The sequence below is a fragment of the Genypterus blacodes genome, unplaced genomic scaffold (genome assembly GCF_046128005.1).
Source record: "Genypterus blacodes isolate CSIRO-AG114 ecotype Tasmania unplaced genomic scaffold, CSIRO-AGI_Gbla_v1 ptg000240l_1, whole genome shotgun sequence".
NCBI classification, from domain to species: domain Eukaryota; kingdom Metazoa; phylum Chordata; class Actinopteri; order Ophidiiformes; family Ophidiidae; genus Genypterus; species Genypterus blacodes.
The window spans coordinates 1,261,685-1,273,919 of record NW_027467038.1 but is presented as its reverse complement, the minus strand read 5'-3'; the positions used below and the strand labels follow the sequence as shown (position 1 = coordinate 1,273,919).

The window sequence follows — 12,235 nt, the reverse complement described above, 5'->3', positions numbered from 1 at the left end:
CTATGAAGATATGAAACTAGTCAGAATCCCTTCAAGTGGATTTGAATGGAGACCAACCCTCTTGTTTGCCCTGCGTCTATTTGTAGAGGCACCTGTCTGTTTTCCCCAGCAGTGTGTTCCCTACAAGCTCGGCGTTCCCAGGAAGGAAACCAGCCCTCTATTCTCTATTCTATTCTGTTCAGATGGGAAACATGGAGCGCTGCCCCACGTTATCCCCAGTGTTCAGTTCACTGGAAACCCTGGAGCTGGGCAGAGTGAACGGAGGTGTTAAATGTTGGCAACAATAAAAACAGGTTGCACTTTTAGTTAGTCAAATTCTGAGGTCAATACCTTTACAAACACACACACATTGTTTTTTTTGGTCCAATTAGCAGCCGCCCTCCTTTCCATGCTGGCAGCTGGTGTTAGTTGAGGTCGGACGAGAGGAACCGAGAGACGGACAGGGAAGAGAAAAAGAGACGTAGATGGAGAGAAAGTGCCAGCTGCACTTACTCATGTCCACCCACACACAGCTGATCCTGAAGGACCCCCCCCCCCCGCTTTGTTCCCTTCATCTAAGACATGAATGAGAGTGATGTTGACAAAAAAAGGCGTATTCATCTACAGATGATACGGATCCTGCAGATTCTTTTATCTGCCGTCACGTCCGCTTCTGAGCCATGAAAAAGGGCTTTGGTGTTCCCGGGAAAAAGCTTAGAGCATGGAGACGGATTGAGAAGTAGAGGGGCTCATACCTCCACCAAGGCCGAGTGAGGATATGTTAGGACAAAACTGGACTGAACATCTGACGCCCACTTCACTTTGGCAGCCAATTAAAGCAAAACGGTGAGAAACATCCGGATATTAGGATGAAACTTTTGTCCGGCTTGGCCCAGACGTTGAAAAAGGCAAAAATTATAGGCCAAAATGTAAAAGTGGTTATCACAGCGCTACCTTCAGGCCGACCGGTGCCTTAGAGACAGATGAGTGAAGACAGAAGAGTCAAATCCTCTCATGTAAGAAACTCTTGATAGTTAAACATCTCTTTCTCTTCTAATGCGTTCCTCCTTTCAGCACAGCACGGTGCTAATGTGCTCAGGAAGGTCACAGTAAACACTTGACCCTGCTGATCCGTGAGGTTTCCCCCTTAAAGATTGACCAAGCTGAGGCGTAAATGAGTCAACCTGAGCACCGCGGGCCGAGCTCACTCAGCTGTCCATTAACACATCCTCTCCATGAGCTCTGGGATGGGAAGCTTTGCCCCTGTGGCTTTTATCCCCCATTACAGCCTAATTGGACCTTAATGGGACCTTCAGGGCCGGCTGGGGCGGTGCTTCACTAGCAGAGCAGCAGGGGATGCTGGGTAATGCGGCGAATGACCGACTCCATCACGGGGCTCAACTCATCAGGCCGCCGTGGTCAAACTAAGACGGGAGCGGGGGGTGCGCAGCTGCCTGACCGGATGATTTGAGAGCCGCCTGGAGGGATGAGAGGTCGGGCAATTTAGCATCACGTCGCCCGACAAAGCCTCATCTGTGAGAGACGGAGCTTCTGTTCTCTGTGGATCTGGCTTTGTGTGCCGCAGATTAATGGTGGAGGTGCGGTCGCCGTGCTGCTTACAGCGTTCCACGCCGCCGAGATGACAAACAATTAGGGCCTGTGTCGGCAGATGGCATTGTTTGTGTACAACGTGTGTGTGCGTGTGTGTATTCACGTGGAGGCTCTGTAGTGTTTGATTGTTACAAGAAAAAGCTCATTATGAGAGAAACGGAGCCATTTGGTAAACACATCTTGTCACATGTGAGCAGGGCAGAAGTAGCAGAGGCAAACCTGTGACGTGTGTGTGTATGTGTGTCTGTGCGTGTGTGTGTGAGTATGTGCATCTGTGCGTGTGTGCGAGGATGAGCGCAGTGCTGGATCAGGGCTGGATCTGATGAAATAATCAAACCCCAAGAGAGGCTTGTTCCCATTTCAGCCAGACTCGCACACAAACATGGTGAGCGCTGATGTCAGTAGCGATGACGATAAGGAGCAACAGATCTCTGGCATCGTTGACATCAGCAGCAGCAGCAGCAGCAGCAGCAGCAGCAGCACAGATTCCTCCCACACGCTCAAGCAGCAGCCAGACATGTTTCCTGCCACATAATTCACCCAAAAAACTAAGATAGAACATCAAGATCCAGAAATAAGCAGGGGGGGCAAAGGTCACGTCTCCTCTGCCTCCTGGATTTATACCTGTATGTACATTCTCCTCCAGATTCTGAGCCTTTATTTGACGGAAAATCTATTTATGGCGCATTCCTTCCAGTTCTGTTTGACTGAATAAGATGGGACCACCGTCTGTGCTGCGTCGTTCAACTCTTATCGTTTCATATGTTCATGTTTCTGACCGTGTCCCCGGCTCTCAGCCTGACTCAGGCTAAGCTGCTGCCGTTACAGACAAACGTCCGCGTTACATTAACTCACTGCATCTTCTATCAAAGTGTAGCAATATTTTTAGAGGCTGGCGCGTCGGAGGAGAACAAGCGAGGTCACAGTCAGCCCTGCTCTAAACATAGGAGCTGCATTTGAGAGAGGAAAAACACGAGGACTTGATCATCCGTGTTATATCTTTCTTGAATAAGGAAATTAAAGAAGCTATTGGATTTAGAATATGAACCTAAAAGTCAACATGTCGGATTTGTGCGATCGCCGTTACTCTCATCCTAAACACGACTTTACTCAGACCGTGAAACGCAAACGCACATCGGCGCCGACCTCTCACATTTACCGTGCCGCTTCCCTTATTTTGGTATTTGCCCCGCAGCCATCCCGGACAGATCTGTGTGTGGGGGCTCGGATGGAAAACAGGCGCAGAGCAGCGGGCGGATCAAAAGGCGAGTCAGAGATAGCGGATGATGAAAACAGAAGCACGGGGGGTTTGGGCCGCCACGGTTAATAAGCCAGATCTCTGCAACCCTGCTTCATTAGCAAACAGGCCCCCCGTTAATGAAGCACCGGGCAGGGGGAGAGGAGGGAGAGGAGGGAGGGCAAAGGTGGAGGATAATGATGAAGGCCAGGGTCACTCTCTAGAGCGCACACACACACACACACTGTTTATCCCACCCAGTTTCCCACTCAGTTAACACCTGAATCGCTCCCGTGTGTCTTCATACTCAACTTATCACGTATCTATGAAGAAACATCTACAGGCCACATTGAGGGAGTCACTCTCATGGAGGGAAGAGATCAGTCACTTTCACAGAACGCTGCAGCGTCGCACATTCAGGACAGAACGGCAAAGAGCGCGTGAAACGAAAAAGCTTGAAACGCTGGAAATCACAGTGACGGCACAAATAAATCGCATCTAACAACTTCACCCGTGTTCCATCAGCCACGGTGCGTTTAATGTCCCACACCTTTTGCTGTTTTTAGCCGGGGAGTGATGCACCGGTGAGACATGGAATCCCTGCGTGTGTGTGCGGTTGACATTTTAGTATTAATATGATGATGCCTGCTGGGGTAAACAAACAATCCAGGGTATGAAGACAAAAGTGGCACGGAGCCCACGGGACGCCTACCTGTCGGATTAATTATAAGCTTCTCCATTAAAGGAGACATGTAGTTCAAACAGGAAACAGCTAATGTTTACCACTTATTGATTCCAATGCATGCAGCATTAATAACACTGACACACACGTTGTTAGCGGTGAAAGCTGCGAGCTTTGATGGAACGAGGGAGCAGCAGAGGGTTTAAGCCGCCTGCTGATGGATCGCTCCTCATCTCGGGTGATATCAGTAATTTTTAGAATTACAGCTGCTCCATCCCCTGTCACTCAGAATCAATCTGCCAATCACAGCCAATCAGCAGGGCGATGTGTCCGACCTATCGACCCGGCGGGACTGTAAACATGCCTGCTTGTTAGACTCGACCAGAGTGGAGAGAAATAAGAAAGTATAAAACACCCAGCTGGAGGATTCTGTGTCAAAAAGCGGTCTTGTCCGTCTTGTCACAGATGCTGCGGCAGGTGAATTCATTTTACTAACACATAAAGCAGAATTAGACGGGCGGCGTGAAGGATACTGCCCGGTAACGATCTGATCTCTTCTTCATGTTGTTTCCTCCGGCTGCATGAAAACAACTGGATGTTTCATGTTGTTTTCACAGAGAGATAAAAGAGGAAGGCCCATTTGAACTGTGACAAGAGGCACATTGGGTTTCACCATCTGGATCCATAAAGCAAAGGGCTGCTTCACCTACACGCCTGCTTATGTACATGAAAATCCATTTTCTGGGCTTTTAATGCGTCTGGTAAGTATCGTGCACAGAAATACAGCGAGGCGTATTCATCAATCTAAGCGGCTGATTTAAGGCGTCGTAAAAAGGAAGATTGTGGCACGCAGATTCCGTTTGTTCCCTCATTCCTACTCACAGCACGGCACACGTACATAAAACCGTCACGGAAGGATTAAGAGCCGTTTAGATTGAACAGCAGGTTTCTGTGGTGTGAAAGCTGAGGGATGAAGGTGGAAGGTGGAAGCTTTTGGTTCACATGTGATAGCCATCAATAAAAATGTCAGCAAAGCCATTCAGTTGATGAATCATTCAACTATATGGACTCATTCATGGAAGTTTTGATCAGATTCGTAAAGCGTCGGCACTATTGCACACAGCAAACACACACACACACACACACACACACACACACACACACCCTAACCCCCGACACTTCCAGGACCACCTGAGAGGCGGCTTAGCCTGATAGAGATCCACCTGCTGTGACATTCTTGCAGGCAGAATATGACACACTAGTATCCACGTCAGATCCTTCACTCACTTTTGCTGCAGGACAAATTACTGCTCTAGTAACCTTTTGAATGTGAACTTAATCAGCAAAGTCAGGCGGGTATTGACCACCATCCACCTCCTCTCTGCTCCAACCATAACACCTCACCCCTCCCTCCCCCCTCCCTCTTTCAGCCCTCATCCCTCACTAGGGGGTGACATTTGAAAAGGGAGGTGGCAGGAGTCACTCCCTCGTTTGTGGTTAAGCTGCAGGAGGCACACACACACACACACACACACACACACACACACACACACACACACACACACACACACACACACAGCCACTCATGCGCAAACACACACATGTGGTTTTGTTTTTTGTTATATTCAAAATATCTTTGCATGAGGAAATGCTTGCCCATATGTGAGGTTTATGATAGCGTCTGTGTGAACAAATGTGCTGGACGCCATACTTCCATGTTTACAGTTTGCTTTGTGTATATTTAAGCCTTATTTATTCTTATAGTTTGATTTAAATTTCTGCTATTATGTGTGACTGTGTGCAGTTATTAGCTACTAAAGTTCCAGTTCATTTGTGAATTCTACTCTTACGAATACTCACTGACATCATTTGCAGGAAATGGTTGTTTATATTAAAAAAACCTACAAACATTGTTGTCTCTCTATATCATCATATCGTAAAGTCAGCAAAAACTGCAGATGTATTCAGTTAAGCGCTCCACGGTGTCTCACAGGGATAATTACACAGAAGTAGGTCATTGTGAAGAGGAGGAACTGTAATATAACTTTCCTGTTTAGTATTTACTCTGCTCCTACTGTGTCTACAGCTGTTAGCCTCGTCATAGTGCCTAAGGACGACTGTCTGTGTTGTTCCGCTCACTAATTCTGTCACTGTCAGCACATTGTAGAAATTCTTAGGAACCTGTGTCAAAACGTTGAGCTGACCTGACGCTTCCCTTTTTAGAGCGGAAGCCAAACACAACTGCACATACACACATTGGACACCAGCCAGGTTCAGGTGAATATCTTGGCCTTTGGTGCAGAGATACACGCACAAGCAGTGTCTAGCAAGGTGGGGTGAGGCAGATCATTCATCCAGATGCGAGGCTCGGCAAGGTTACTATTTTTAGTGTATAAATCACCACCCTGACTCCTCTTGGCCTTTCACTAAGCTGCTGAGTGCTGGGAAGGGGGCAGGTTGCCGTCACAGCTCACTGGGGGTTTCCTTAGCCGTATGCTATCTGTTAACATCTCTGTCAGCGAGCAGAACGACAGATAATAGCTGACATTTTAAACGTTATCAGAATCAGTTATCAGTTTGTTTAAACAGAAAAGAAAACCCTGTCATTGTGTCTGTCAGATAGCTGCTGTGCTGAAGCCGAGAAGACTGACAAACAAGTGTAAAAGTATCAGTTACACAACTCTAAACTGGTTCAGGAGCTGATGTTTTAGACAAGCTGAGACCTCTTTGTTAGTTGCGGTAAGAATGTACACAAAACCCAGAAATGTCCCTCAGGGGCCTGTGCTGGGTCCTCAGCTTCTCTATGAAGCCTCAGGGTGAAGTCTTTCTGAGACGACGGTTAAGTTCCATAGCTGTGAACACGACAACTTTACTGGAGGCAGAAAGACTCGAGTCTTGGAGAAATGAGTCTCAACTCAAGTTCCCAGTCTATAGACACAAAACTATCTCATGACTAAATCAGTTCCATGTCATCAATGCCTGAATTGTCTAATACAGTTAACAGATTTGTCACTGATCTGAAATAATTGGAGATGAATGATATTCTCTCACAGTGAAAAATGCAAAACTGAAATTGCTATTTAATGTCACGGTTCATCAGTAGAGCATTGAGAGGAACGCCAACAGCAACAGTATCTAACACCCTGAAGTTGTTTTACATCTCCTCAGAGACATTAGAGTGCTTTGTACAAACTTGTGTTTTCACAGCCGTTACACAAGGATACGTTACACAACATACACCTGTAGACGAGGTGCAGCTGTGGGCTTGTGCCAGTGCTGCCTTATTAGCATAGCAGCGCATTGAACACTTGCTGTGAGTGACATCTACAGGGTCATGAGAGGACAGGAAGTCTGCCACAGCTGTCACATTGGTTAGAGGCATACTGCTCTGTTTACTGCCTGTTCTGCCAACCTTTCCACCAGTGCGGTAACAGGTAGAGAGAAAGCAGGGAGATGTAGAAAAGAAGGCCTGCTGGCTCATTCAGCCATGTTGCAAATGCCAACAAGACTGAATAAATTGGCTTATCAGACGCAGGCCATCTGTCAGGTGTTTAATAATTAAAAGAACATCACAAGATGTGATCCAAAAAGTGATCTAATGACCAAAGTCTTGGCAGAGTCTTTCTTCACGGTAATGAACTGGCTGCCAGGGGCACGGTGGCTCTGCTCGCTCCTCTCTGCTTTCTCTGCTGGTCGCCCTGAGGTTTCCATATGACAATTAGGTTTGGTCTGTGCAGTCTGAAAACGTGGCATTCCTGCAGCAGTGAGTGCTTTTATACTAAACTGTGTGTCCAGGGGTCTAATTATGGCCCGGAACAATTGAGACTTTGCCTCATTTATCTTTCATCAGGTAGCCCAGACAATGAGCAATGAGCTTGCTGCCTGGCGTGAAGAGAGGGTTGTGTGCAGAACAGACAGAGGAGAAGAAGAAACAAATAGACAAACAAATAGATCCTGTCCAACTCACACCTGAGGGGAGAGTTCAGACTTATGAGCTGGCAACTAAATCATTTAGAGTCAAAGGTTTGCTTGCGCCCACATTTCTGAGGGCTGAGTGGCATCAACATTGCAGATTTTTGGGATTTTAACTTCATAAAGTGACAAGAATAAGCTTGAATAAATGAATCTGGAACCAATCCTGCTTGGGGTAAGGGCGGTTTGAGTTTGGAGAGTGGCTGACATGCTGAAGCCGTCACTGCATCTATTGTCAATTAAGCATGAAGAGGAGAAGCTAGTTTGTTCCAAATCAAAGAGGAAATACAATCATAATTTACTGCAGAATGGATGATGGCCAGAGGGAATGGAGTGGATGTAGGGACAGCCCGGCTCCTCTTCCAGGCTCACATTTTATACATCAGATTTCTTACAAGATGATCCGGAATATTAATGTTTTTTTTAAATGTTCTGAATGAATTTGTTCTGGGCTAAACATTTGGATCGGCTGCTATCCAAAGAAAACATGCTCTGATTATGGTTTCTTCATAACAATAAAGTTTTGGTGCTCTCAAATACTAAAACGCAGCAAAGTAATGGTGTTGATCTGTCCGTGATGCTGTGGTCATGTGGGTTCATGCATCCAGCAGGGATCAAGCTTATAATGGACTGTAGAGTGCATGGACACTGGTGATTAACTTGTACTTGCTTCACTTCTCCAGCCCAGTGGAGCGCTGAAAGTGTCAGAGAAATGTCAGAAACTTAACTGGCTTCAGAATGTCAGCAGCTCTCCAGCCTCTGCAGTGATAAAGTCACAACGCTGCGAGGAGGCCGGCCACTTCAGTGCACTTTGCAAAGACACCTAACACACATGTGCACAGATACGTCTGTTAGTTGTCTGAGATACCCTGGTGTGGTGTGTGCTTCTATTTTGGGGTTGAGCTTGAGACTGGGGGGGGTCAGGTTTAGGTTGAGGCCTCACTGCAACATGGGAACTTGGGTCTAGAGCTCTCTAGCTTCAATTTCAAGTATTATGTGTACATTGAAATGCAGGACGTTTGCAGTATGTCTTCCAGTTTGAGGCGGGAAGCTTACGTGCCACCGTACAGAATTACTCTACCTGTACCATTCTCAATGTCACATACTTGTACTTCTATAATTTGTACAATTCTACAAGCGCCAACACTGAGACTTGAGGTTTGGCTGAGAAATAGCAATCGTATTAATTCAAGAAACGGACAACGTCGTATTATTCCCAACGCACATGTAGAGCCAAATCCTCAGCTCACCAGTCAAAGTACATTCACATCTCTTCAGACTTAAGTCAAATCTTATCAGTCTGAGACTGTCAAGTTCAGTTGAAGCCAAAGGAAGGGCAGGACGCCACTAATCAAACCCTGTATTGCATGTTTGCATGGGAAGATGTTTAAGCACAGTGTATTAAAGCGCCATAGAGATGAATGGAACTCAGAGTGGACTGGCAGGCAAAGCGGAGGACAAACTGGCGGAACGGCTTCAAGGTCAAGAGGCATCTCAGCTCTCTCATGCACTGGTCATTAGTAATACTTAGCATCGTTTGGAGCAAGACTTGCTAGCAGATACTAGCTGTAAACAAACCTCTGAGGGACATGGTGGAATGTGTGCGCATGTGTGTGTGTGCACCAGATGACTGTGTACAGGCAACATGGCTGATAGTTTGTTTGTTTCTGTGTGTGTGTGTGTGTATGTTTTAGGTCCCATCATGCAGAGCAAAGAGGGACGTGACCATTTAGCCTTGAGAAGCATGTCGCATCTTGGGTTCCACCAGTATTAATGGGGATGTGTTGTACTTCAATTGGCAATTGTGTGTCACAGGCCCGATCCAGTGTCCTCTTCATCTCCCAGTGTGCAGTAAACAACCTTTACTGGACTACAAACACTCCGCTGAGCGATAAACTGGGGTTTAAATTGCATGAGGGTCTCCTGATGCCAGCTGTATTTCTTTCCTATTTTATGGTTGCTGAATGCGAGCATGAAAGGGAAGCTGCTGGGAGATGGCCTTTGATTCTGAGAAATGATCGGGCTACAGAGCCAAAGACCAGCTGTCAACAAAGACGTAAGGGAGTAAAAAAAGAGATAAGAAAGAGAAGAAAACTGGGGAACTAAGGCAGCGGCTGTGATTGGATGGTGAGGCAGCTTTTGTATTGCGTAAACTCAATATTTTGGCTCTTTTCCACTAGAAGTCCTGGTCTTTACTTTTCAGTTAATGGCATCATCAAGAATGTCATTGCTAATGGCATCATGAATGTAACCACCATAGCAACCCCCATAGTGACACAGAAAACGGTGCCACAGTGGTCAGGGGCACCGCTTGTCTCTAAAGTGGAGAAACAGTCCCCATTGGTCAGAGGTCAGAGGTCAAGAGAATGAGCTGGTTGGCTGGTTGGTAAACAGGTCAGCTGGTGCATTTCTGCTCTATTATTCAGGCTCTTTCCTGCAGCAACCTTTGCTTTGTTTACCATTTATTGCTTTTCCAATTATGTTCTTGTTTTCAAGGTTTGAAACGGAGAGAGTGAGAGAGCGAGAGAGCACAAGTGAGAGACAGAGAGGCACATGCAGGGAGCAGTTCTTCTGAGTGTGTGTGTGTGTGTGTGTGTGTAAAGGTCGAGCAGTAGACAAGAAATCTCAAGTGTAAATTTAATGAGGATTTAATCGGCACCAACTGAAAACAGGGAGTGCTTCGGTAGTTTCCAGTGTCCCCCCCCCCCCCCCCCCGCCAATGCACACACACACAGACACACACACACCACCACCACCCACAACACATCAACAAACATCACGTAGTTTCAAGCACTTACACCCATTCTCACGCTCTCCTCCCCCTGCAGTGAAGCCTTAATCAAACCTCTTTTCACACACGAACGTCACACACTCGCACACACACACATAATCAAGAGAGGTTTAATATTGGTAAATGTTCATTAGGACCCCCCAGTGTATAGATCCCATCAGCAGGGGGCCCCGGGGACCCACAATGAGTCAACACTGTTCATCAACGGAAAATGCTGAACGATCTCCGGTTAGAAGAAGAAGAAGAAGAGATCCTGCTTTTGTTGTCACTTACTGTACCAACAGAGTTTAGCAAATCATATGTACATCATAACGAGTACAAAATGAGTAGTAAATAAATCTGAATACAGCGTAAAAGCAAAAGGTCACAGTTTCATCTTCAAATATGAAAACAAATTGATTTCTTCTTAATCACTGAAGGTAATTATTGTTATGATGACGTGAGGTTATTGTTATTTTGGAAATCTCACACAGCAAATGACTGTAAAATGATGTTGTGACGTGAGCGGGGAACATTTAGAGCAACAGACGCTCCAACACATTTCCTCTGGGTACGAGTGTTAAAATATGCCCGTAACATACGTTTGGAATAGGTGGCAGTAAGAACACGGACATAAAAGCCTAGACGACGTCCACAGCAGCTCTCTGCACGAACACGGTTACACACAGCTTAGATATGCTTCTGATTACGGTTTACACACCATATCCATGTTGTGTAAATGTTGCTTTTGTCTCGTTTGACTTTGATCTTTGACACGTTCCATCTGTCACACCTGTAAGTCAGAGGCTCAGTTTATCTTGGCTTATCTGACGGTTTGCTGATAATTATTGACAGATATCAGGGTTTCACAGGCGTATCCTCATACATGTTATGTTATGTTATACACAGCTGTTATTATTCAGCATTAATGCCTCCGGTCGGGCCACAATCGCTCCAATATCAACAACTGATCCAAATCCTTCCATCGTTGTATTCTTCTGTTAACCCATCCCCCCTTTTTACTCCTTTTGTAATTGTCTCTCTCAGTCACGACTCTGGGTTCAATGAGCCTGTCAGGAGAAATGCTGCAGGGCTTTTGGAGCTCCATCATTTAGAAATGGCATTGATCTTAAGAATGGCCTTCCAGCGTTTACAGCAGTTAGAATATTACAAATCCTGTTCTCACAGCACTGTTTTCTTTCTGAATGAATGGACATGCATTCATTTTGTTTCGGCTTTTAAATCAGCCTCACATGCATCAACAAGTGATATTGGCATTTTGGAGATTATTCATTGAACGGTTTATAGGCTTCACTTGATGTCACTTGGGTCACATGAGAGGGAAGGAGGCCTGACATGGATACTGCAGAGTATCTGAAGTGTTTACATGCCCAAAGGTACATGCCACACATTACTAAACTCAATATAACTCTAATAATAAGCTACGGTCAAATAAAGTCATCTATTTACATGAACTACAAAAATATGGATGAATGGATGACAGGAACCTAACAACATTGTGCTTATAATGTCCTTATTACAGCCAAAGACTAAGTAGATTTACCAACACATAAGTATGACATCATTAGTTTACACAAACATGACATCACTGTTGTAAGTTCATTTGGATGGCATCACTTTTTCAGTTGATAATGACCTTGACCATTGTTTATTTAAGTAGCTGTACAGTCTGACACTGTTCCCATGTTGTCTGATTAAAGAAGGAACCTTCACAGACCTTAGTCCAAAGAGATAATGAGCGAGTCTCGGCAGCCAGGGGGCGACCGCTCAGGTTTCCCCACAGACGCAATGGAGGAAGCATTAGAAGAATTGGGAAGATCCATTTCAGCAGCAATGCAATTCACTACATCCCAGGCTGAAGAAGGTACTTGGCTGTATACGACACACCATCACCTTCACTTCTGCCATAACGGTTACAACTTGTGTGATCACACTGTCACTTTTTACTAAATAATGTCTTATC

General features: G+C 45.7%; 1 protein-coding gene across 2 annotated transcripts in view; it reads right to left on the bottom strand.

Moving 5' to 3' along the window:
* Nucleotides 1-12,235, bottom strand: part of prkcaa (protein kinase C, alpha, a) — a 103,238-nt gene that overhangs the window by 39,337 nt on the left and 51,666 nt on the right. The gene's annotated exons all lie outside the window — the stretch shown is intronic.